Below are 26,614 nucleotides of genomic sequence, written 5' to 3' on the forward strand. Positions count from 1 at the left end.
AGCCGTGACACTCGTTACCCGTGTGCATACGTTTACGGAGCTGATTTAGTGGCGGGCACCGGCCTGTGTATAGTGTGTACACACGACTCGAACGGACCGAGGTTGGCCGTTTGGTGGCGGGCAGCAGCCGGGAGAAAAAACGCACGGACACGAGAGTCCGGAAGAAGCGTCGAGGTCTCGCGTAGAGGAAGACAGAGGGGGAGAGAGAGCGGTGTTTCTGGCTCCGTGGTCGCAGCTATTCCGTTTTCGTTGGCCTGATAATGGATTAATTTTCGCCGGGGAGTTCACCCCGGCGGCTGTAGTCCGGAGCAGAGCACACAGCACCGCGGCAGCAGCACTCAGCGATAAATCAAGGTGAGATCCGGCTTTGTTTTCGAGAAGGGTGTTCCGATAGCCGGCCTACCATTGACCAGCCTCCTCGGCGAACCGTTTCACGTTCTCCTTTTCTTCCGTTTCGCTCTATCCGCAGTCTCTATACCCGCGATTATCTCCGTCCCACCACGGTACGCTGCAAACGAGCATCCACGAGCATGCAGCATATATTTTGCGGCCTCTCGCTTCCGTCTCTCTCTCTCTCCTTTACTCCTCTTCCTTTTCCTCTCGGTCGGCTCGCGCTCTCCGGACTCTTCTTCTCCTCGTGCATAGGGACGAACGAGAAACACATGCACGCAAACTGCCGAGCCACCCTACGCTCCTCTTTCCTCGCTCCTTTCTGCATTCTGAATGCCGAACGACACAGACCTTGCTTCCAATTCCCCTTCTATTTCACCGATGCCTACCCGAATCTCTCTCTCTCTCTCGCTCTTTCTCTCTGTCCTCCGCTCTTTTCCCGCGGACGACCACACGCTTCTCTTTTCTGCTATCCCTCCGCGAAATCGACCATGCAAAACGACGCGATCGATGGTTTCGGTTATACCGTCGGGACTGCGGGCGAACCGGGCCACACGGCTCCGTTCGCCTTTTTCGAATCGCCTTGCGACCACGACGGCCAATGCCGATGCTCCTTTATGTACCATTGTTTCGCGGAATCGATACAGGGCTCGCTACTTTCGCGGAAACGCCGCTGTGCGTCGATTACTCGCCTACGAATCGATTGGGTGTAGCGGTACGCTTCCCTCGATAGAGGTTAGCTATCGACGTGTCACGTGGTACTGGAATATTCTTACGAATCGATCTCGGGACACGGCGGGTATTCGGGAGACAGGCCGACGGATGGAAGCGGGAGAGAGATGGCGTTGTAAACGGAGACAATCGCCGGGACGAATAGAAGCGAAAGTATCCGGTGTTTTCATCGGAGGTCGGAGGAAAGTCTCGGTCGCGGGACTCGTTCGTCCATCGCGCTGCGTGGTCACGTGACTCCGACATTTCTGTTTGGACTCCAGACGTCGCCAGTGTTCCGTTCGTCCCTCATTTCGTATGATCCATGGAAATTTCTTACTCGATGTATCCTCGTATTACGTAGGTAAGCGAAATATTTGTATCACGCGTACGAATGCGCGAAGTATCGTCGATAATATCGCGATTCTGCTTATCTGTTAAGGTCTCGCTTTCTAAAATCGGAATTGGGTTCGCGGTGAGTCACTTTCGAATTAATAGATAACCAATGGCACGTGATTTACGACCGTTATCTTATTTACCGTGTTTTTGCTCGCGGATAAGATTTTTATGCAGCTGTCTATTTGTCAGCGTCGATAGGGACGAGGGTTGTAATGTAATAATAAAATATCCGATTCTCTCTATCTAATACTTTCTTTTTGCGCTTTTAGGAATACAAAAATGGGGTAACAAGCTTGTGTCGCGCGATAATTCTCCGCGTTATTAATAACGCGTTATCGGTCGATTTGCCGATCTCGGCGAATTCCGTGCGTGCACATCTCGTTGGTGGAAAATTTATTTACTCGAGTAATTCGGGATCTGATGTTTCGGGAAGTTCAACCATGCGTGGCGAATAAATACGCAACAGTGGTATTAACAATCGCGCGAGATATAGCGCATGTATGCAAATACGAGCACACTCGGGGCCCGGTGAACAAGTTTGCGCATAAAAATACGAGTACGTTCGTGACCGGTCAACAGCGTGTTATAATACCGCAAACAACCAGACGGTTTATAGCTACCTTCGTCTAGAGGTCGCGTATTTCCGCGGTACTCGGCATATTAGAAAAGAAACACCGTTTTCCAGATAAATCCAAGGAAGACGTTTTAACCTTTTTACGACTGTGTACCTATTACACAGGTCTCGAACGATACGAACAGCCCCAGCCTATAATCGTTTAACTCGACGGACAAGCTGTTAAATAACCTGTTATTTCCAAGTGATAACAGGAGAACTCGAGGATTCTCGTGATCAGGTCCAAAGCTGAAAACGCAAAGGGCAAGAATTCCCTGGACTCTCTTTTCCACTCTCGTATACCACTCGGTATCGGCAGGTACCTAACTCGATCGTAAAAATCGATCGGCTGGATCTCGAGTAATCGGTCGAACGGCTGCGCGCGCCGGGTTTATCGAGCCCCGTCGTGCAATTCGTACGTTTCAATTAATCCCATGGCAAGACACGGGGCAAGAACCGTAATGCAGGCGTGCAGCGATCAATCGTGGATGGTGGAAAGAATCGCGTTTCTCGCGGTCGAATCGGTTACGTGACGCGAGGTCTGGCTCTCTGCGATTTGCATAAACGTAGGTTCGACGCGCATAGACATACACGCGTCCTTGATAGAAGTCCTTATTCGAGACGTGGTCTCATCGCGTATGAATAGCAGGTACGCAATTACGAGAGCGCACAGATGTCATCGGCAAACAAAGTTGACGAGGCTGGTCGACCGGAGGCCCCGATTTACCGGCAGAGCGAGTGAGAGGATTAACGACGCGAAAGCGACTCCTTTGTGTGTCGCAACTACGCTGCGCCACCGTGCGGCTTCCCTGTGTAACCGGCTCGGTGTGCCTCTCTAGTATTTTTGTATCCTCAGCCGTGAAACGGGCCGTGTAAACGGCGGCTGAGAAAAATGGGGAAAGTCGTTAGACCGAAAAAATATCGCGAAAGCGGAGAGGCGTCCACAAAAGAAATTCCTTTTTTTTTTTTATTTTTATTTTTTTTTCGCCCTTTTTCCCGCGGTTGATTTGGCCGTGCTAATTAAGGCGCGATTATCGGGCTCGCTGTTATATAAATAAGCGCTCCTCTGCCATTCCCTTTGACGCAAATGGTCGCGGAGTCGATTGTCGAACAGCGGTGTATCGAGTGCACGCGTGCCCGATGAGTTATTAAGCGAGATTGCCTTTAAATAGCGATCCCATAAATAGATTTTCCTTCGGTTTCTTTGATTCCGCGTTTTCGATACAGCCCTCTGTTCGCCGGTGTATTTGTTCGGCACGACGCTTTGAACCGTGAAATTGGCTATCGGAAAGTTTCAAACGCTTCCTCGCGGCCAGCCCTGTGCCTCCAAAGGTATTATGATCTTCTCTTGTTTCGTTCTTTCAACCTTCTGCCATCCGCTCGAAACTTCTGCCGATTCCTCCGACCGTAGTATACGCGAATAAATCTTCCTCTGTCACGCTTCTGGTTTGTCCAGCAATCTTCCCTTACCATTCATCCCTGTGATCGAGAGTACTACTTTCAACGCGTACATTGCACTTGAATTTTGCTTTTTATTTTATCTCAGGGTAACTAATAATATTTACAAACGTTAATCTCATTCGTCTTCGAAATATTTGATGTAAACTTAAATTGCGCGGTCGCCGATAAATTCTACAAGATGGCGGTTACCTCAGAGCGATACGTTTACCGGGATTCATAGAAAGCTTGGAATGGGTGAATAAAAGCAAGGATCGTTCCACTTTTTCCGATGCCGCGTGTGTCAGACGGACTCGGCGTGCCGTTTCTCAGCTCCCGGCACCGGTTCTCGAGCGGTTTCGCGGGATGCGCGCGCGAGTGCCGCGAGAGGAGAGGCCGACGCGTCGGTCGCGTGGACGCGTGAGAAATGACGGGCGGGAAAGCGTGTAAAGGTAAACTAGACGGCAGCGAACCGGGACAGCGATAATTAGTCATGTTGCTCGAGCGACGGTGCCGGTTGCCAAGCCAATAAGAAGTCGATCCTCGCTCGTTTCCCGTGATATATCGCCGCCCAGGTGGGTGATGTCGCCCCGTCGCCGTCCTTTTGCGCAGTTTCACAGAGGCCGGGACAACGCGATGAATACGTTCCTCGTAACTACCTCGTTCCGCGCGTTAAACGCGGCCACGTTTCACGCTAAAATATAGGCTTCCCGGGGCAGGGTCCACTCGCGACCGCGCTGTTTTAAGGTTACACGGAAAGTGCAAGGCTGAGTCTGACAGTGTCCCGCGACGGGGATCGGTGGCACGACTCTGATTAAACCTTTGCACTCGATTTTTTCCCTAGAAAGATATAGCAATTCCAAGCTTCTCTTGTACAGTATCCCTTTAAGCAATTTTTTATATTCATTGTATAAAAATAAAAGCAGGAAAGTATGCGTAATTTTTATTTAATTATTGCCTAGTATTGGGTCCCTAAAATTCCAAGGTATCAACACGTTGGCTGCCGTGGGGGTCACCGATGACCGGCACTCGACTTGGCTACAGCGCCGTGGGGGCCACAGGTAATCGGCGACGCGACAAATAATTAAAATACATAATTAGAGTAAACGTCGATATTTCTAAATTTCTAAATAGTACCATTGTTTCTGTAATGCTTTGAAGAAATTAATGCCACGAAAAATGCATAAAACAAGTTTATACAACTAAACTTATCGGCTGTAAATAATATTTCAACATAATATGCATCGCATAATGAAAAATTCATGTTGACGCCTTGGGCAAGTCACGTAAAATTCGCGCGGCAGCCAACGTGTTAAAGGAAACCTGGGTGCAAAGGGTTAACCAAAAAATACCAAGCTAGAAGACTGATGCATATTCGTATTTAATTTGATAAGGTTTCAGTGTGCACTTAACCCTTTGCACTCGACGAGCTTTTGGCTAGAGAAGAGTAGAAATTCAAAGATTTTTTACTAAAAAACTGACGATACCTTTTTGAGCAGTAAATAAAGAATTGTGGAATTAAGTTTGATATAATTGATATCGATCTTCCAAATTTTATGAAATCGTGACTGTAGGTCACCTTTCGAGTGCAAAGGGTTAGATCTCGTGTAACCCTTTGACTACCGCGCCGAAATCACATATTTCGCAGAGGGCGCCACGAGAGTGTACCGCTAGATGCAATTCTTTTTATTTATATTCTAATAAAAATGTTTAATTGTTCAGTGGGGCACTTCTTATTCCAAAGTATCTTCTAATTAGCGGTTATATTTAAAATGCACTAGCTGTCAATTTTCATTCGATTTTTACAATTGTAAGTAGTTCAAACGCCCCGGTCCCCAATGACCACCATGGCGTCACAGGAGAAACCGTGGCCAATCATGTATGACCATCATGGCAGTGAAGGTGTTAATTATAGAAATCAGTAATAACTGAAAGCTTTGAATAAGCTTTTCGAGAAGAATTCGAGATAAAAATTCTAAATTAATCGTGTGATCCGTGCAATCTTATGTCTGCATCCTGTCACCCAACGTGACAATGGATGACCCCTGACAATCAGCGTGGAGGACCCAATTATTCAGGCATCGACGCCTGTCGTGATAATCGGAGCTAAAAATGGATCGTGGACGCCGGACTTGGCTCTATCAAATCCGGGGGCCGAAAAAGAAAGGAGAAAAGAGAAAACATGGGCGATGGTGAAGAGAGGGAAAAGAAGCCTCGGCGTCGTTTATCTCTCCGCCTTTTTACGACTATCGCGCAGCGGCAGCTTCCTTCCTGCCTTCGGCACCGTCCCGACGCTCTCGTTAAATTTGCGCCAGGCCGCGCGGCGACGGCGATATTTGCGGCCGTATATTTTTTCTACGCCTCTCGCACGCTCGCGCGCGGGTTCACTCGCCTACGACCGCCGATATTTATTCCTCCGCGTGTCGTTCGAACGGAAACGCGCCGCGATAAACCGCGTCGCGCTCCTCTTCCCGTCGCGGAACTCGAGTATCGCCTGTCTATCAGATACCCGGGTATCCTCTGTCGCGATAACGCGACCCGCACGAGGCCTCAGATTACGGGCGAGGGACTCGCGCGGGCAGGCACGCAACCGGCGTGTGCAGGCGTTAATTATCGTCCACGGAGTTACGTTGCTTTCTTCAATGGGAAACGACTCCGACTCGCGGATGTCGCCGTTTTGATGCAGATAACGCCACGCGAGCACGATGGATATATATAGCTTCGCTTGTGTGATATCGGTAATTCCGTGTTGTCGGAGAAAAGGACGCTTTCCGTTCGAGATTAAGTTTCCCTATTTTTGGTCTTGGTTCTAGTCGAAATTTACATCGTAGCTAATTTTGCTAGGTGTTTGTATTTAACCCTTTTAGTGTCGAGCGAAAAACTATCGGTGCCTATGCGAAGAAAACTAGACGAATTTGACGAATTTACTGAGGTTAGGGTAAAAGCTTATAGAAACCAAAGTAGGAATGATATTTAAAAAATTCAAAATGCATTGTAGTATGGAAGAAAGGGAGATTATATGTTGCTAATTGTATTTCGATATTTATTGAAAATCATACCAATACATCGATATAAAGCGTGATGAAAGGATGAGAAAGGAGGCTTTCCGTTTGCGATTAAGTTTTCCTATTTTTGGGCTTGGTTCAAGTCGAAATTCACATCGTAGCCAATTTCGCTATGTGCTTGTATTTAGCGCCGAGCGAAAAATGGGTGCCTATGCGAAGATAGGTAGATGAATTTGACGAATTTACTAAGGTTAGGGAGAAAGCTCATAAAAACCAAACTAGGAATGAACGGATGCCTGTGCGAAGATAACTAGACGAATTTGACGAATTTACTAAGGTTAGGGAGAAAGCTCATAAAAAGTAAACTAAGAATGATATTTAAAAAATTCAAAATGCAGCGTATTATGGAAGAAAGGGAGAATAAAATGATATCAATTGTGTTTCAATATTTATTGAAAATTATACAATAACATTAATATAAAATATGATGAAAAGCATAGAAACAAGTTTCTCTTCTACAAACATTTGCACGTAAGAATAATCGTCGTTTGATCACAGTTTTATGTAGGTCATGTAGTATGAAGTATAAGTATTACATTTTCAATCATTTTTAATAAAATAAAAATAATATCGGCCCTGAGAACGAAAGGATAACTCCATGATGCAGGCCAAGCGTCAGGCAGGTCTATTACAGAACAGGTGGATCGTGTAGTTGGTATAACGTCACTGAATTTAAAAAATTTTTTAAATTCTTTTGCAATGAAATTAGACCGTTTATAACGTTTTATAAATTTATTTTGAGATACAGCTTTCTCTTCGATATATCGTCGTTGGCACTAGAAGGGTTAAATACACACTGGTCCAGAAAAGTATTCACATACCATAGAAATATTATAGTAATAATACAGGTATTGAAAATCTGACTCAAAAATTTTAATTTTGATGAAAGTATGTATATATAAAAAGCCTAACGAGTTACACGTGGATCAATTTTTCTTTTTCATTGCTGTTACTTCACGTGGGTGATATCATTATTCAATATTGTTGTCCTATATCTGTTGTAAGTTTTATTTTTGACGCTCTTTCATTCTATAATAAAAATTTCTCCCTATGAAACCTCGTTTAAGAAATAAAAAAATTGTTAAAAATTTAATTTTAGGTTGATTTCACTATCTCGAACTCTCATTTTGTATCGACGAAGAGATTACTCCCTGTGTAATTCGTTATGCTTTACATGCACGCAAACTTCCATTAAACTCAGAATTTTTGTGTTAGAAAACGAAATAAAAGATTTTTCCCATATACTAATTACCTGTTTGATAAAACATAGTAAATAAAATTTGACACAGCAATAATAATTCCTACCACGTTACTCTAGATTCTGCTCGTTATATTAGAGCTTACTGTGATGCTTTCCGAATCCATTTCCCCCTAATTTTTTAATATACCATTCTTTTATAGTTTTATAGTTATCTTAAATTAAACCTTTACAATTTTTATACTAATTTTTCATCGTTTCGATGCTTTTTACTTAGCCGTGTTACCCAACAATGTTCTCCAGAGCTTCTCGTGACAAGGGGGTAGAAAAGAATTAAAGACTGCAGGTTCACATGCTTTGACTAAATTTAAAATTCCCATAAAATGGGAAATAACTTTTTTACTGCTGGCTGTTATACGTACATATATTTCTGCGAGATATGATATAGACTACGAATTTTAATCATTCAAAGCTACATTTTAACAATAATTTTTTCAAACCGTTTCGAGCTACAGCTCGATTCTGCCCTCATAAAGGGGTTAAATCGAAACTTTTATCACCCTCTTGAACCCTCTTGAAATCACCGCGATATTAATGACGAGACCGTTTTTCTCTCGGTTTGCGACAATTAAACTCGATCGAATATTTCAAAACGAGGCTGAGAAACAGCCGCGTGTCCAGGGGTAATTTATCAAACACGGTTACTCGAGCGGGAGAGTCGTATATCCTTGAACTCAGGGTTTAAATATCGAAACGATTGTAGGAGACCCACGGACTATTCATTTTTTCCCCCTTATCGCGAAACAAGACTGCCATGAACGTCTTATATCGAAGACCATATACCAGTCCGCGAGAATCAACCCCTTGTTCTTCAACGTCCGCGCCGGAAATCCTCTTTCCTCACGGACGTAGAAAGCTGTGTACATCTGTGGGTTTTATTCTAGGAGATTTATTGGGATTATGGGGTTCTAATAGTAAAAGACTACGATATATATATATTCTCTTTTAAAGTCTTTTATTTCTCAAGAAAGGTATATGTTTCCTTTAATGCTTCTTTTGAAACACTGACCCATCCCTCTAAGATAGATACATCTGCAGCTGTACCCCGACTTCTGAGAGAGTGTCAAGAGAGTACGCGACGCGGTTAGTCTTATAGGGGATTTTAGTCTCTTCAGTCGCCATTTGATAAAATTTCGAAGCTCGATATTCATTAACCTCTTAGGCACTGAGCACCACTATAGTGGCTTTCCCGGATGCCATCTCTGTGTGTTTTAAGACGTACCATACTGAAATGTACTATTAATTATTAGAATAAATCGTTAAAGTTAAAATGCGCGTTAAAATCATATCTTAATTTAAAAAATTTTAAAAATAAATATTTTTATAAATACTAATGAAAAATTATAATTTAATCATCAAACACTTCATTCCAATGTACTCGTGTAAAGAACAGCATTATCCGTCACACATTGCAGTGCCGTATCATTTACACGTAATTCGCGATAACCATTAGTAAAAATACATAATTAGAGTAAATATCGATACTGATAAATTTTTAAATAGTACCATTGTTACTATAATGGTTCGAAGAAATTAATACCATACAGAACATGCAAAAATAATTTTATTTATACAAAGGAAAGGTGAACCAAAACAGTCGGCACAATATGTCGCCATTTTTTCAGCGCAATTCTTTGTTGTCATTCTTCCTGACTGATTTAAATTATTTTCATAGCACGCTTTGCAAAATCGCCTTACATTTCGCACACTTTCAGGTTTCTTTCTAAATTCGTAACGACGTTTTTCCTGTACGCAATTGCTCGATGAAATGCAATCTTCGTCATCGGAACATTTCACTAAATACATCGCTAACTTCATCCTAAAATCGGGGATTGAAATATTTTTTCGAGTTACTTTTTAAACAATTGATAATGGCAGATATGGTCTACAGCGCGTCGGGGGTGAGCCTCACCACGAAAAATACATTAAACCCGATAATACAACTTATCTGTTGTAAATAATATTTCAACGTAATATGCATCGCATAATAAAATATTCATGTTGACACCATGGGCAAACCACGTAAAATGCGCGTGGCAGTCAACGTGTTAATAAGTAGGCGTTTTGCTGCTTGGTAACTGTTTCATTTCCTCGGTACGCTAGTAGGCTAGTGCCCCAAAAACGCACCCCTCGCTGTTTTATAGGGCGTGTCCCCTCTTCATCACCTCGTCTTCACGTATCCGTAGCCTGAGCTCCTGTCCAGTTGCCTTCAGCTCGGCGTCTGAACATCCCCATCTGTGACCGTTGTCCTTGAAGCTTGACGATGTCTTCCTAGAAATCGAAGGAAGGGCTTTCTCCCGCCGGAAGACAATGAGTATCGGTGAAAGTTGTCCACGCTATAACCTGTTACATACTCGATTCAACTTTCTAACTGCCATTTGTCATTTTCTTCCACGTCTCTCCGCGCCATCCGCAGTATTCAACCCCGTGTTCACCGTGTTCCCGCGTTTTTTCCTCCAATCGAGTCGAATCGGCCGCGCGTGTGTCCCGTCATCCTCGAGGGAGAAGAAGGGACCCTGGACACCGGTCCATCTCGGATCGAAGAGAAAGAGAGAGTGAGAGAGAAAGAACGAAGGAGATCGGTGAAAAGACTCGGAGAGGACGGTCGAGTCATTATCGACGACGACGTTTCGCGCGTCGTGCCACTTGGGCCCGAGCAAAAAAGCACGTTCCACGCTTTAGTATCCGGTAAACCTACATCTGGAGGTGTCTGGCATTATGCGAACGGGTTCCCGGAGAATCCATGGCCTTTTTTGGTCCACCCTCTTTGGCTCCCCGGCCCGTGAAACCCCATGAAAGGCGAAGGTGAACGGTCTGTCGGCGAGGCCGGTGTGAAAAGGCCGCTTAATGAAAGAAAAGAAAATGTTTGGAAAGGGCGAAAAGCAGCGCGCGCGCGCGCGCACCGGGGTCTGCGGGTGACACGCTTTCAGTCGGTGGACAATGGTTACATTGGATTGTTCCTAAAGGGAAAAAAGGAGGAAAATAGGAGGAAAAAGGGAAACTGGTGGGCAGAGAAGGGTGGTAGGTCGCAGAGTCGCGAGGGGTAGGTTATTATCATCGGAATGGCTCGGATCGTTTCCATTCAGCAGTGACTCTCGCCGGCTGTCCTATCGACCGTCGCGACTCGAGCTTATAAATTTATTCGAGCTGGATGGCGCTTTAATTGACGACCATTCGTCGGAACACTCTTTATAATTCAGCCGTTTCGCGTTTCTCCACTCTCGTGGCCGCGAGCGCCACCGGGCGCCCTTCGTTACGACGTCCCTGCTTTTATCGGTTTCCCGGCCTGGCCTGCGAGTTTCGCGGCATCCAGAGATTGGCAATGGTCGCCTTTTTTTTATCGTCTGCCGGATATTTGCATGTTCTTACATATGTAAGTACTAACCCGGGGTTATCTCGCGGGATTGTGTCGGGGCCCGGCTCGTTGCACGCGTGAGAATGCGCCCGAAGGTTTCGCGGAAGCGCGCACACGGGGGTTGCTGAGATCGCGTGGAAGCGGGAACCGAGCGCGTTCGAGAGTTTAATTCGAGTCGCGTTTCCGTGGCAGAGAATTTTTTCAGGTCTCTTTGTCCGCCTTCTTTTCGCAGCGGGTCGGCTATGTCGCGTATCAGAAATCTCAACAATTTCAACTAAACGTGTACCGCGTTACGCTCGCTGGCTTGCCATTAATGGCAATGCTTGATTCAGATACCACCGGTAGATATAAAATCCGATATCGCTATATTACCGAACACCGATGTTATCGCGTTGCCATGTTGATGCGAAGAACGTACGCGCTTCCATTTTCAAACAGCGATTCGCCGTATGCTCTCCTTCCGAGTTTGGTACCTCTTCCTTCGGCGTTTACTGCCACTTCCTGTTCCCGCGAGGAAAAACTAGGTAGATGAAACTTTATCGGCGATTATCGAAATGAAATCGGGCATTCGACATATGGGCTGCGAGTTTAATTCGCGATACGTGACAACGGGGGTTAGAAACGCAGTGTCGAAAGAGAGGGGCCTGGATCTGGGCTGGAATTATGTTTCAACCTCTTCTGGGATACTGGTACTTATTTATACATTCAGTTTCTTTCTTTTTCATTATGGTTATTATGAGTGAAAAGAAAATTAGAATTAGTCGGGAGGACTATTCAGCATAGAATCACTCAACGATAAAAAGAAATTTCGAATTTTAAACAGATTCGTCCCTGAAGAGGTTAAGTCTATATTAATGAATGCCTAGTAGATGGCTAGTAAATGCCTAGTAGGTGCCTAGTAAATGTCTAGTAGGTGCCTAGTAAATGTCTAGTAGGTGCGTAGTAGATGCATAGTAGGTGCCTGGTAAATACATAGTAAATGACTAGTAGGTGCCTGGTAAATGCATAGTGGGTGCCTAGTAAATGTCTAGTAGGTGCCTGATAAATGCCCAGTGGGTGTTTGGTAAATGCATAGTTAGTGCCTAGTAGATGACTAGTGAGTGCCTAGTAAATGCCTAGTAGGTGCCTGGTAAATGCTCCGTGGATGTTTGGTAAATGCATAGTGGGTGCCTAGTAAATGTCTAATAGGTGCCTGGTAAATGCATAGTGGGTGCCCTAGTAAATGTCTAGTGGGTGTCTAGTAGGTACCTGGTAGATGCCTAGTAAATGCCTAATAGGTGCATAGTAAATGCCTAGTAGGTGCCTGGTAAATGCTCCGTGGATGTTTGGTAAATGCATAGTGGGTGCCTAGTAAATGTCTAATAGGTGCCTGGTAAATGCATAGTGGGTGCCCTAGTAAATGTCTAGTGGGTGTCTAGTAGGTGCCTGGTAGATGCCTAGTAAGTGCCTAGTAGGTGCCTAGTCTTGCATTCACCGGTACAAAAATGTGTGAGTTTCAGAAAATTATTATTATACCAAAAATACCAGCACATAGCGATTTAATAATTAACACTGGAACTATGAAAAAGTGAAAACACAAGCTGCTCTTGGGAACGTAACATAATTATACGTAATAGAATATTATACCACTAGAATTATTATCATTTGCGTAGAATAAATTTCGTTATTCGTTGTAGCCTGGTAATTCTATCGCTTAAAGTATAAAAATTCCAAAACCAGTTATTTCGTTTCGCACGATAGCTCCACTAGGTATTAAAGAACGCTATCAAACGCTATAATCCCATAACATCCACCAATCTTTCTTTTCTCGCGATTACTCCAGAAATACTTATCAAATACCACGACTAGCTTGCACCATGACAGTCAATGTATTAACCTCTTGCACTCTAAAGGCGACCTACATTTAATAAAATTTTGAAGATCGATATTAACCCCTTCTCGTACTTTAACGAGTCTGACTCGTGATGAAGGTATTGTGCCAAACACGAATATCACGAGTCACACACGTGAACAGAAACTCGACCCAAACGTAAACATCACGAGCCAAGCTGTATTACGACTATTTTCCAACATCAGTCTGGTCTGTTTACGCCTACCATTTGGGCCCGAATTTCATCGAGCTAAATGGTACAAGAAGGGATTAATTAATATTACAAATTTTGATATTAAAATCAAATGATTCTACGCGTTAATACTAACATACTAGGTTTATGGACCCCGTTCTTTTAACGTACCTCAAATTTCACCAGAAAAATGACAGGAATTATTTGTATAAATTAATTATTTAAATAAAAATAATCCCTACAAATACTACAAATTTTCTCATAATTTCATTTGTACATTAATACTAGGTTTACGGACGCTGTCTGTATACCTATTTCTACGGACACCTGTCAAATTTACAGGTGTAAAGGAAACCACGTGTCTTTTCTTTCTTTAACGATTAGTTTCATTTAAAAACAATTACAATATTAACTCGAGAGGTGACCCTCAGTCACCATTTAATCAGATCCTAAAAATCGACGATAATTAATATATCAAATTTAAAATTACCTAACGATGTGTGGAATGTCGAAAAGAAATAATTCTGTCTTAATTTGCATATGATTTCTCGTTTACCGTTTAAAAAATATCATCGACCCTATGACAGAAAGTCTTCGAACTACTATTTCTCTGTAACGAAAAAGTCGTCGAGTGCAAAGGGTCTTGATATAAGTTAACTAAATCTGTCACCATCGTACAATTGAAGCAACCCATCCGTCAAATTGGCGGGTTTCGTAAATCTAGTGTTAATAGTGATTACACGATTTCTTATTTATCGTTGAAAAATAAATCGTCAGAGTTGTACCAGATAATCTTCGAATTTCTATAATAAATTGCACGGAAAGCGACGAAATACGGTTTTGCAAAGATTGGCAAATACGGAAACTTACATCCTCGATGAGAATGCCGGATAAAAGCGACCCCGCAGCGAGAACCGCGCGGAGAGAGACAAAAAGGATCCGGAGGCTCGGTTGAACGTCGCCTGAGCTTGGTTTCGCGATCGTGGCACACGATACATATTTATTGCGTTAATTACAACGGACCAGGCCTCCCTTGTTATACACCTTGCACTATCGTCGCCGCGTTATTGTAAGCCGCGCGCACAGTAGACCCCGGGGGTGGGTTCCGCTCGCTGGCAGGACAAAGAGGGACAGACGTCCGCGCAGCGAGCGCCGCGGAGAGGGTGGTTTCGCGGCGTATATCGACGGTGTTGGCTGTGCAGGCTCGCGCAACATGCTTTTTTTTTCGCACATCGTCGAAGCATTGTGGTTAAATGAATTATTTTTTAACGAGGCGGCATTATGCCCGCGTCGCCGTTGTTCCTCCCCGTTGTTTTGCGGAAAAACTTGGCGGAACGCGTGTCTCGCTCGCTGCCACGGGACTTTTTCTCTCCTCCTTGCCACACCGCCAACCCCCTCTGGCTGAGCGAGCGCTTTTCATGTCGCGTCAAGCTCGCCGAGTCGCCGCCTCTCCCCTTTTTTTTCCACCCTCCACCCCTTTTTCCCTTTCTGCGTGCTCCACCTCGCCGCTGCGCGCACACAGGCGAGCGAGAAGAAGCGTACGCGACACCGTCTCTTTGACTCTTCTCCGTACCCGCGTCTCTTTCCCAAAAAAATTTCCCTCCGATGCCCAGGTGAAACCGTAATCGACGTACGCGCCAGGCGCAACCGACCTTCTCTGGCTCTCCTCTCTCTGTCTTTACCCTCTGACTCTCGCTTTCTCTCTCTCTCTATCCACCTCCTCTCTTGGTTCTCTCTGTACAGCTCTCTGTTTCCCTCGTTCCTCCGCGATATGGAAGCCGGAGGCAGACGCTGGATTAACCTTTCCACGGCGGAGCCCATCTCGCTTAATGAAATCGCGCGTTAAATGCCGAATAGAACGGCAGGAATTAAGTATTTGCTCGGACGCTGCAATGGCGCGCCAGTGTATATTTATCGGGCTGGATTGTTGATTTTCTGCGCTGCGAAGGGTGAACGCGCGCAGGGGTTGAGGCGAGACCGAGGCCGGAACACGCGTGCAAGTTTTAATAAAATCGCTGGTTAAGCGGCGAACCGGGCATGTCGGCGGTTTAAAGTCGGACACGAGAACGTGGTATGGTATTGTTTCGTTGGAATCTTGCAGACCTGGTGGATGGATTGCCCTCTTCACGGCTGAGAATTCAGCTTCGCGAATTTTAAAGGGGACTGAGGGTGCATCGGAGATGGACTTCTTCGGGGAGCAAGAGAAATTTTCTATACTCTGTTCCTTCTAATTTGAGGTTATATTCAAAATCCATTAACTGTCATTTTCATTCAGTTTTTACGATTGTAAGTGGTTTAAGCGCTCCGGTTAACAATGACCACCGTGGCCATATATGTCATATATGGCCAACGTGGCAATCAAAGTGTTAAAGAAAATTCGACGAAACGAGTATTTTTCCGAGTGATTCTAGGATTTTCTTCTGACATATTATCCAGTGTTTGTTTCCTTTTGCAAATGGTTCCTCGTTTATGAATAACTCGTAATTGTAAACTGGAGTATGTAACCCTCTATTACCCTTTGACTGTCATTCCGAAATCACGTGTTTTCCTCAGGACGCCATGGGAATATTTCTATTATTCGAAGCATATAATGGCAAAATAGTTAATAAATTAGTGAGTGCAACGTTTATCTTATTGGCAGTCACGGGTGACCACCAGTGGCGCCTTGGTAAAAGTTGACAGTCGACTAGCTGTCAATTTTCATTCAATTTTTACAATTGTAAATAGTTCAAGCGCTCCGGTCACCAATAACCACCGTGGCGTTCTCACAGGAGAAACCATGGCCTGTCATATATGACAGCGTGGCAGTCAAAGTGTCAAACTTCATCTGGAAAGCATTGCGGACCAAAAGGCTAAGAAAACTGTGATTACTTCACTGTGATTTCTTATTGCAACAACGTATCGAGCTTCTATTTCACCGTACGACTCTTCGTTATCGAGAAAAGTTCTAAAACCTGTCAATACAGTGTCAATACCCTTTATAAAAAGCGCACAATAATCTCGTACTTGGGTCTAGGACTTGGGTCGATGCTGTCGTTATTGACATAATAATGCCAAAAATGAACAACTAAAGGTGTCTTCCATGATACCCGACAACTTTCCCGTTCTCTATAGACGAGCTTTCTTCGTGTAACCACATGAAAGTGTTGACAGGTAATATGACAAGGTCTCGAGCTGATCCAAGTATAAGATGGAATATTTCGAGGAAAATATTTGCCTCGATTAGCAAATTTAGGTCCCCAATTTAGGACATCAAAGAATCGACTCTGAGCATTGACACTAAGTAGCCATCATTTGCGTCCACAGCATCGATCATGCGACCATTTTGTTTGCATTTCTTACCAATATTCGTCGAACAGAGTACAGACTCTATTTGTCATCCAAAAGACGGGAACGGAAGTCTTATCTGCTAGAATTATGGCGTTTCATGGATGTTTAGTTAGGTCAACGAGACAGAGAGACTAGTCACGAGTCGTGAAGTCGGGTTAAAAGTCAGAATTTATCAGACTTCAAATTTATTTTGGAATCCTGTGCTGTTGTTTAGCTCGTGACTCGCGATAATTTTTCTACGAATTTGTTTCTACAAACGGAATGCACGAGAGTGAGCGGTCAGCTGATTATGGCGGTTGACGTGTCGCTGGAGATTCATTATAGCGTTAAGGAAACTGGTCATATTCAACGACGAGCGGTTGTTTTAATTAATTCAAATCGCCTGACAAACGACGTAGATTTGTCACAGCGTTTAGGATTAATATAGAGATTATCGCGCACATTTGTCTTGCTTTGCAGCTGTTAACACCGCTGATATTTCCACGCGTGGCGTTTTAATTACGTTACCATCCACGTTGCCGTGACTTCTTTCCTGTTACCTTTAACATTCTTCGATTTTTCCACGCCGGTTTGCATTCCTGTCCGCATTTCCAGGCAAATCGGGAAAGGAAAAATTCCTACTGTAAGTTTAACGTGCTCGCCACTGTTATTTAGACGTTTCTCCAGTCGCAATGGGCATTTGGAAAGATTAAGAGGAACATGGCGAGGTTTATTATCATATTCGCATCTTGATGAAAGGGAAAAATTATGCTCGTTTTCTACCGTGATATGCGGCGTCCATTTTGCGATGGAAACTAATTCACACTTTGACTGCCACGAAATTTTTATATGGGGAGCCGCGATAAAATTTCCATTATTCTTAGGGTATGATAAATTATCAAAAAATATGGCAAAGGAAAATTATTTATAATATTATTATTATAAATTATATATAAGGTGCAAATTATAAATATTTTCATTCAAAGTTCTCTTCATTTATTTATATTGTTCAAATATTCAAAAATTGGTTGGAATAAAAGAAATATAAATTTAAAAAGTTTGCATTGTCGGATACTGGGGACCATCATAGCCCCTCTGAGGAGACAAGCACTGGTCATTGACAGTCACCATGACAGTGAACGTATTAAACATAGTTGGTTAAATATTTTTTGGAAAAAGAAAAAAGGAATAATTCCACACACTAATTGATCTCTTCGTTAACCCAAGCTTTTCATTGAAATTGAATGTAACAAATAAATTTTTGTTTATATTTAATCGGAAAGTTATATATATTTTAAAATAAAATCATTTTAGGAGATGTTGTAATATAAATGTTTATTGCTTTACATAGCTGTACGGTAAATAAGCTTAAAATATAAACGGATAAGCGGCAGTTATTGCGTGCGAATTATTCCATGGATTAACACAGTGACTAGCGATATTAATTGTTTAAATCCGCAATATTTGTTTTATTTTAACCATTTTTTGAAAATTCGAGCTACGTAAATAAATAGAGAATATTAATAATTTCTGCTACATTTTGGGGATTTTGCAATATTATTTGATAATTTATCATTGTATTCTAAGAATAATGTGTTGTGTGAAACCGTGTTATATGAGTCCCAGAGCCAGCACAAAAAAGGGGTTACGTTCCGAGAACTTACTAAAAACAAATTTTTTTTTAATTCTGCATAAACAACTTAATTTTTATTCAAAATATAAATGTATGTACAACACAAAACAAAACAAAAAAAATATTATTTTAATTTAACGCAATTTTAATTTAATAAATTTCTTCGTTGTCACTGCTCATGTAGAAATATAGTGTAGTAAAAAGGTTTCTGCAATTTTCTTATCGTATTAGAGCGAGACCGTGTTGTAGGAGGGTTCCCGCAATTTATGAATCGTGTTATAGGATGCCGTGTTGTAGAGGGACTACCTGTAAAAAGAATTAACTATGCAATACTTTCTTCTATTCCATTTTTTTTTTTTAAATTCTTTTCTCCCTTCGTCCATAATTTATCATTCAGCCAGTCATGGCGATATGTCCTAATATTGAACAAATTGCGCTACAAGAATAGAGCGTATGGTATACACTGGAATGGCGGCCGAAAACCTGTCCATCGTTGATAAACCGCAATCTCGGTAAGACAAACAGCCGGTAACAAATAAACCTTTCACCGTGTATCGTAATCATCTCGATCATCCAATTACTCTCCGCAAACGCAACAAACACTCGGCGTAGCCAACTGGCTGCTTAATACGCGATTTCCATCCACGCATCCGTCCACACGCGCGCACACCCACCGGAAAGGCGAAGCGAGCCCGGATCACAGGCCTGAGCGGAATTTTTCCCCGGCAGTCGCGACACTCGTCCGGATACCACCCCACCCACGCGACTTTCCTACGCGCAAGGCCCACTTTTCGCGTATATGCCCGCTTACACGATTCCGCATAATTCGCGCGATCCGGCGCACCGGTGTCCCTCGGACTCGTCCGTGTGGGCAGCGGCAGCCACGATTCGAGGAACACACCGGAGAGAGCATATCTGCATAACGGGTGCGCGCCGCAAAAGGGTCGAAAAAAATGGCCGGCCAGAGCGTGCTGCTCGTGGTCGTTGGTCGTCGTCTTCTTCGTGGTCTCCTCTTCGAGCCATGCGAGTTAACACCAGTTGCGAGACGACTCCCTCCTCCCCTGGCAGCCTGCTTTGCCGGCCGTTTGCCGGGTTAGCCTGTTCCTTCGTTGGGCCTGTGGTTTCTTCCACGTTTCCTCCGTCTCTCTCTCCCTGCCTGTGTCCTCTGCTTCTGTCTCCGTCTCTCTGGGACTCTGGGGCTCGACCGGGGAGACCTCTCTTCCACGCTCGCGGAGCCGCGTGTACCACAACAGGGCCCTCTCTCTGGCCCAGGCCTCTCTCTGGGCCTGTGGAATCTGCATCGAAACGAGGCAGAGAGAGAGAGAGAGAGAATGAGAGGTCCCCTTCGAGAGGTCAGGAGAGCTCGGTGGATCCTGGCGAAGATCGGCGATCGTAACTCTCTCTCGAGGGTGGAATCCCGGTGCTGGTCTCGCCGTCTCGTTCCACGAATGACCGATAGATAAATAAAGGAGATAGCGCGCAGCGAGAGCGCAGGGGAAAGAATTGTTCCTTTGTTGTCTCCGTTGGCTCCTGTGCGGCCGTGGTAACCGTAAAGGGACGTGGAATGGTAATCGAAGGAGCAAATAAAGAGTCGATTCAGCGCCGGCCCGACAACGCGATCGCCACGAGCTTTCGTGATAACGGGGGTGTCGATAGGACCTGGTTTCCGGGAACGCGAGCTTCGGGGTGGTGGGTCGGGTTCATAGTGCATGCACTGTGTGGGAACAGGAGGTTCGTTCGATAATAATTTACGCTTTTATTTCCAATGCTTTGGAGAGAACATTAGGCAAATTGTTTTATCGCTTTGATTATGCGTTTTTGGTGCACAGGGTTGCCTTCTTTTGTGAGCAGAGATGTTGTTCCGTAGACGTAGTAGTGTGAGAAATTTATTAATTTTTGTATTCCACGATTTTTTGGGTAAAGAAGGGTAGGAGTTTGAAGATTTTCTGTTATAAAGCTGAGGATATTTTTTGGAGCAGTTAGTAAGAAATAGTGTAATAATTGACACGTTGCATTATTTTATTTCGATACCTCGCATACCGTTACGTTATCTTAAATTTGATATATTAATTAATATCGAGCTTCGAAATTTTATTAAATGGCGACTGAAGGGTGCCTCTCGAGTACAAAGGGTTAATTATATTTCCAAATGAGATAATAAAATATTATAGAGACTCGAGGTTTTTAAAATTTATTTTTGCTTTGTAACGTTCAGTCTTTTAGTAGTCACCCTGAATTTAGCGAGATATTAAATTGAAGAATTTGAGAAAATTATAATCTGTTCATTTTTTTCTTCTTTTTTGTGAGCAGTGATGTTGTTTTGCACACATAATATTGCGAAAAATTTATTTATTCTATTTCCAAATAAGGTAATACAATATTAAAGGGATATACAAGGTTTTTAAAATTTATTTTTGCTATATATTATTTAGTCTTTCAATGAGCATCCTGCATTTAGCGAGATATTAAATTGGAGAATTTCAGAAAGTTATAATCTGTTCGTCTTTTCTTTTTTTTTTTTTTTGGTGAACAAGGATGTTGTTTTGCACATATAATAATGTGAAAAATTTGTTAATTCTATTTCCAAATAAGATAATAAAATATTAAAGGGATATACAAGGTTTTTAAAATTTATTTTTGCTGTATATTATTCAGTCTTTTAATGATCATCCTGTATATGGCAAGATATTAAATTGGAGAATTTGAGAAAGTTATAATCTGTCCATTTTTTCTTTTTTTTTATGAGCAGGGATATTATTTTGCACATATAATATTGCGAAAAATTTGTTAATTCTATTTCCAAATAAGATAATAAAATATTAAAGGGATATACAAGGTTTTTAAAATTTATTTTTGCTGTATATTATTCAGTCTTTTAATGATCATCCTGTATATGGCAAGATATTAAATTGGAGAATTTGAGAAAGTTATAATCTGTTCGTCTTTTCTTTTTTTTTTTTGTGAATAGGGATGTTATTTTTCACTCATAATATTGCGAGAAATTTATTAATTCTATTTCCAAATGAGATAATAAAATATTAAAGGGATATACAAGATTTGTCAAATTTATTTTTGCTGTATATCGTTCAGTCTTTCAGTGAACATCCTGTATTTAACCAGATATTAAATTGGAGAATTTGAGAAAGTTATAATCTGTTCCTTTTTTTCTTTTTTCCATGAGCAGAGATGTTTTGCACACATAATAGTGCGAAAAACCTGTTAATTATATTTCCTAATAAAAACGAAACGTGTTTGTAAAATTTAATTTCATTTTACACCGTACAATCTTTCAGTAGCCACCCTGTATTTAACCAGACATTTTGGAAAATTTTCCGTAGTGGAGTAGTAGGTGGTCGCATGAGCCAGAGCTAGGCCAGGGCCCCGCCGTAAATCGTCTGCTAGCTGAATAGCCTGTCTAAAATATCTCGTTAAGTATTCATTTTGCGGCTATGCGTGTATAGTACTGTTTTACGCAGAATAGAAAGAGGGGAAAAAGAAATATAGGTATACATTGAAAAAAATATTCACATCACCTTATAGACTTTTTGAAAACCATTCATCTTCTATTAACATATTTTCTTCTTTTTCTTTTCTTGTTTCCAAGGAAGACAAGAATATCGATACCGTTGCGTGAATCACCCTGTATATAATTTAACATAGTATAGCTATTTTATTTACATCCTAAATTTCGTTTCAGTCTAACCTATTCTCGTATCTCTGCCTATATAATCATCCACACACACGCACACACATCTTATATGCATTCTTTCTGGGAAAAATTAGTATATCCTTAACATTTTTCTTGATTTATTTTTACATTCTTCACGACCACCTTCGAATTTATTTCAAGAATATTTTCTATCGAATAATTTTATTTTTAGTCAAAATATAATAGGACAAGCTATAACCAATTTAAATTATTATCTCAGACAAACTTCTACTATTAACTGTGCTGAATTTCTTATTCTCCAACAGTGGCAGATGTGTACATTAAATAGCATGATTACAGAATTACATTAGTTTCTGTATTATATAGTATTATATCATAGTATTACAGTATTATAGTATTATATTATATACTACATATTAGTATATATTATATTACGTCGATCTATATAACAGTGTTTACTGAATAATTTGACAGTTGCTTAAAATCTGGCGGAATTTAATTAAATAAAGTGTAAATTATAACTAATTCAAATACTTGTCAAACTGTCAAAACGAATTTTTATCTTTACTTTTCGAACAGTAACAGAAGTATATACATACGTAAACAATACAAGTATAATTTCACGTATTCAATTGTTCAGAATATTTTTCATACTTATCTCCCATTTCTCGCACATTTAATTAATTATCATTAACATTATCGAAGAGATACTTCAAAAATGAAACAGGTATGTAGGATGGCGAAACTGGTCTTGAGACACCGAAAATTCACGAAAGAACAAGAACACAATAACACAAACTCAAAACTCGTAAACTGATTTAACTTAGAGAAAGAACACCAAGATAACGAAAACACACAAAGACGCACACTTTTAAAACTCTCTTTCCAACACCAAGCGACTCACGCTTGTGCTGGTCACAACCGATTTTTAAGGACTCTGTTTTGGTTGTCAAGGACCACGCTTTTATGCTTTCCTTAACCTACGCATCACCTCCCCGTAGAGGAGTCACGCAACTTAATTTTGTTATATAGAATAACTTTTCGATTTGCTTCTAGAAGATATCGATCGGTTTACAATTTGCTTTTGTTGGCAATAGCAGATTCGCGATTTCTTTTGGTATCCTACAGGTATATTTTCGATTAATTTCGAAAGAAAAATAACTCGTGTAATTCAGTTAAATCTCGAGTATCACGTAACATTCGTAGTTCCAAAAAATGGGACAAATTGCAGAGTATAGCATAGTAGATAATCAGTGGATGGTGAGTATCGATGATGGTAATCACGTGTTTCTCGTATCCGTGCGTTTAGGTTTATCCACCGACCTACGTTTCCCGTATATTTATGGCTTTCTAAATCCTCTCTGCTTCCTAGTTTAAAATCCAAATACACGTCTGGTTTCATTTTTCCCGGTCACAATTAATGCGATGTTCGTTTCGTATCTTACTGGGACCGAGAAATGAAAAATAAATAAAAATTCCGGGTGTCAGTATTTTATGGGCTAAGCTCGAATCCTGTTCCCCGGTTGCTATCGCGGACGTCGAGCACGTTGGTGTTACATTTTAAACAGCAATTACATATCGCGTTTATAAGAAGTATAGTAGGTTTCTAGACTGTAACCAGCTACTATAAAAGGACTGGTTTCGCGTTCGAAACCTTCGCGCGGTTTGCTCGAATTTTTTCGCAGCTATGAATGAACGATCTAGGGCTCGGAGAAAGCTGCAAGAATTGGTCGGATTAGACCAGGGGTGTCCAACCTTTCGGCTCTGGGCCCTGTTGGAAAAAGGCACGGTTGCATCCGTGCACTGGGTCACGCAAAATATATTCAACATTCGACTATAGTAGATGTTAGATCGAGTGGATAGAAGCAACGAAATTATTTATCCGTGTATTTGAATAATGTAAACTTTTTATTTCAAGATGATCATGTGAATATTGGTTTTATGAGAGTGTGAGTGTTGGTTTTATATGTGTAACTGAGGTAGAATAAATTAAAATTATTTGGTATGATATAATTAATGAGAAAAGAATTTTCAAGATAGAGTCATTCTTTGTGTTTAAAAATAGTTTATTTAGAATTGTTGCCAATATTTAAATATTATCTAAATATATTAATTTGTCAATTGTTAAGAAACGTGGAAGATATTGGTGTTTATTTTTATTCACAGATCATAGTACTCGAGATGAGCTAAATGGGTGACGAGTCTGTTTGCACACGCAATGCACAATAGTGTATACTATAGTTGTTGGATAGAGTGGATAGAAGCAATGAAATTATTTTTCTGTTTCTTAATTTATCCGTGAATATTGAATAATATAGACTTTCTATTTGAAGATGATCATAGTACTCGAGATAATCTAAGTGGGTGAAAAGTCTGTTTGCACATGCAATGTACAATAGTACATACTATAGATGTCGTGATTAGAGTCATTTACACGCAGTTGGATATGTTGTGGATACAACATTGTTTTTTAATAATTAATTTATTTAAGTAATTTGAAATTTATTAATTTATTTTTATTATAAAGATAGGAATATGGAATGAGTTTGATGTTGTTATTTGCATTTTTATTTGACATTTAGTATGTAAAATTGGGGCACATTCGTACTTGCTCTGGGCTTGTTCGTGGGTTGGACACCCATGGATTAGAGGAACGCGTGCAAGCCATGGTAAGAAATAGAGGTGGGGGGAGGGAACGGGAACGAGGCAGGTGCTCAGAAGGCGTATATTATGAAACGAGGGAACAAGGTGTAGACAGATCTCCTCTTCCAAAGTTCTATTAAAAAATTCTTTGATCCCTCAACCCTTTGCACTCGCAGATTTCTTTCTGTATAAAGATATAACAGTTCTATAGTTATTAAGGTCACAATTTCTTTTTATTAATCATTTGTACTCAAGAGACACCTTCCAGTTGCCATTTAATCGGATTCTAAAGATCATTGTTAATTAATATCTCGAATTTAAAATTGCCCAACGACGCGTGGAATTTTTTGAAAATATCGTCGACTTTATGGCAGACAGTCTTCGAATTACTATGTTTCTGTAACGAAAAGATCGTCGAGTGCAAGGGGTTAATTTTTCTCGGTGTAATTGTTAAAATTGATATTGCCACGTGTTACTATAATAGTGATTCACCGTGTGATAGAAAAGGAAAAGCGTAGATCATTTGAAACAAAGGAGAATTGTACACATATATAGAGAGACAGCAGATGGCGTGAGAGGCATATAACCTAACCTAATTCACAAATTCGAAGGTTTTCTCGGTGATACTTTTATACTAAAATGAAAAAGAAAATTACTTTGCGTGAGAAATGGACGAATAGAATTATAGTTACTTCTTATTTAGTCATTGCCTTGTGTTCGTTACTTAAGCTTCTCAAGGTAATTAAATGATTCAGGTTAAAATTATCAGCGTGATTTTCAATCCTTGCTAATAAGATTTTGCAAGAAGGTCTGTATTAAAATTATTTGGGCAGTAAACGGAGGTTTGATATTCCTGAACGAGTGAAGGTAGAAAGATTCGAAGAATTAAAAATAAATTCAGTACTGTGAGGAATTAAAAATAGAACACGCGAGAAACATGGCTCTCGATATCGATCAAAAAGTAGCCATACATTTTACACTCTTCTCTTCGTGAAAACGGAATTTTCAATTGGGAAATTCGAGAAGTCAAAATTCAAAAATTGGGGACGCGAAGACCATATCGATGGAAGAAGAAAGACTCATCTACCGATTTTCTACCATTTGCAAATTGATCGGTGGGAACCTCTAACCTAACAGGAAAATAAATTTCTAAATTAAAAATTCAAAAAGTCGAAAATTCGACTCGCAGTGGATCGATGGGAACCTCTAACCTAAGAGAAGGAAATGTCTCTATATAAATTTCTAATTTAAAAATTCAAAAAGTTCAAAATTCGACTCGCAAAGATATACCAATAATGGCGACCCTATGACTCGCCTGTCAAAAATGACATGCATTACTTACAAACGGTCAATCAAATAAAATAAATAAAAAATAAATTGCAAAATAAAGGTGCAATCATTAAGCGAATTACTGAGTGAGTGACTATTTAATAGAAATGTCATCAAAGATAGTATAATGATACTAAACACAAACATATACAGCAATAATTAAAAGAAGATTTAAATAATTGTCAATATTTTTCGATTTCCTGAATATATAAAAAAGAATATCTAAGAAGAAGAATATATAATTGAGAATATATAAGGATATATAAGAATATATAAAAAATAACGCAAAATTATGGATATTTCTATATGTGACACAGCACCCGAGTTAAGTTAGGTCTCTTTATGAATTTTGTCACGCCAAGCTCAAAAGATCCGCCATTATTGCGCATAAATCGATAGAAGATGGAAGACCCATAGATCGATCTTCCACCATTTGCAGAAATAGATCGGTAGGAAACACAAATTTAAGAGAAAAAATGTCTAAAAATTTCTAATTTAAAAATTCAACTTGTAAAAATATACCAGTGATGACAAATTTATGACTGGCGTGTCAAAAATGACACGTATTATTTATAAACAGTCAACAAGGTAAAATAAATGAAAAATGAATTGCAAAATAAAGATGCAATTATTAAGCGAATTACTGAGTATAATAAATATATTTCATATATATATCTCATACAATAGAAATGTCATCAAAGATAGAATAATGAGAATGAACACCAAAATATAGCAGTAATTA

At 40.9% G+C, this 26,614-nt stretch overlaps 1 protein-coding gene across 1 annotated transcript in view; it reads left to right on the forward strand.

Moving 5' to 3' along the window:
- Positions 1 to 244: 244 nt before the first annotated feature.
- The window catches only part of fz2 (frizzled 2), a 106,753-nt gene continuing 80,383 nt past the window's right edge, over positions 245 to 26,614 (forward strand). Inside the window, exon 1 of the mRNA XM_017904563.1 lies at positions 245 to 354. The gene's annotated coding sequence lies outside the window, so the exon portion shown is untranslated. The remainder of the gene's footprint in view (positions 355 to 26,614) is intronic.

Source organism: Eufriesea mexicana, unplaced genomic scaffold (genome assembly GCF_001483705.2).
Source record: "Eufriesea mexicana isolate 0111107269 unplaced genomic scaffold, ASM148370v2 scaffold2964, whole genome shotgun sequence".
NCBI lineage: Eukaryota > Metazoa > Arthropoda > Insecta > Hymenoptera > Apidae > Eufriesea > Eufriesea mexicana.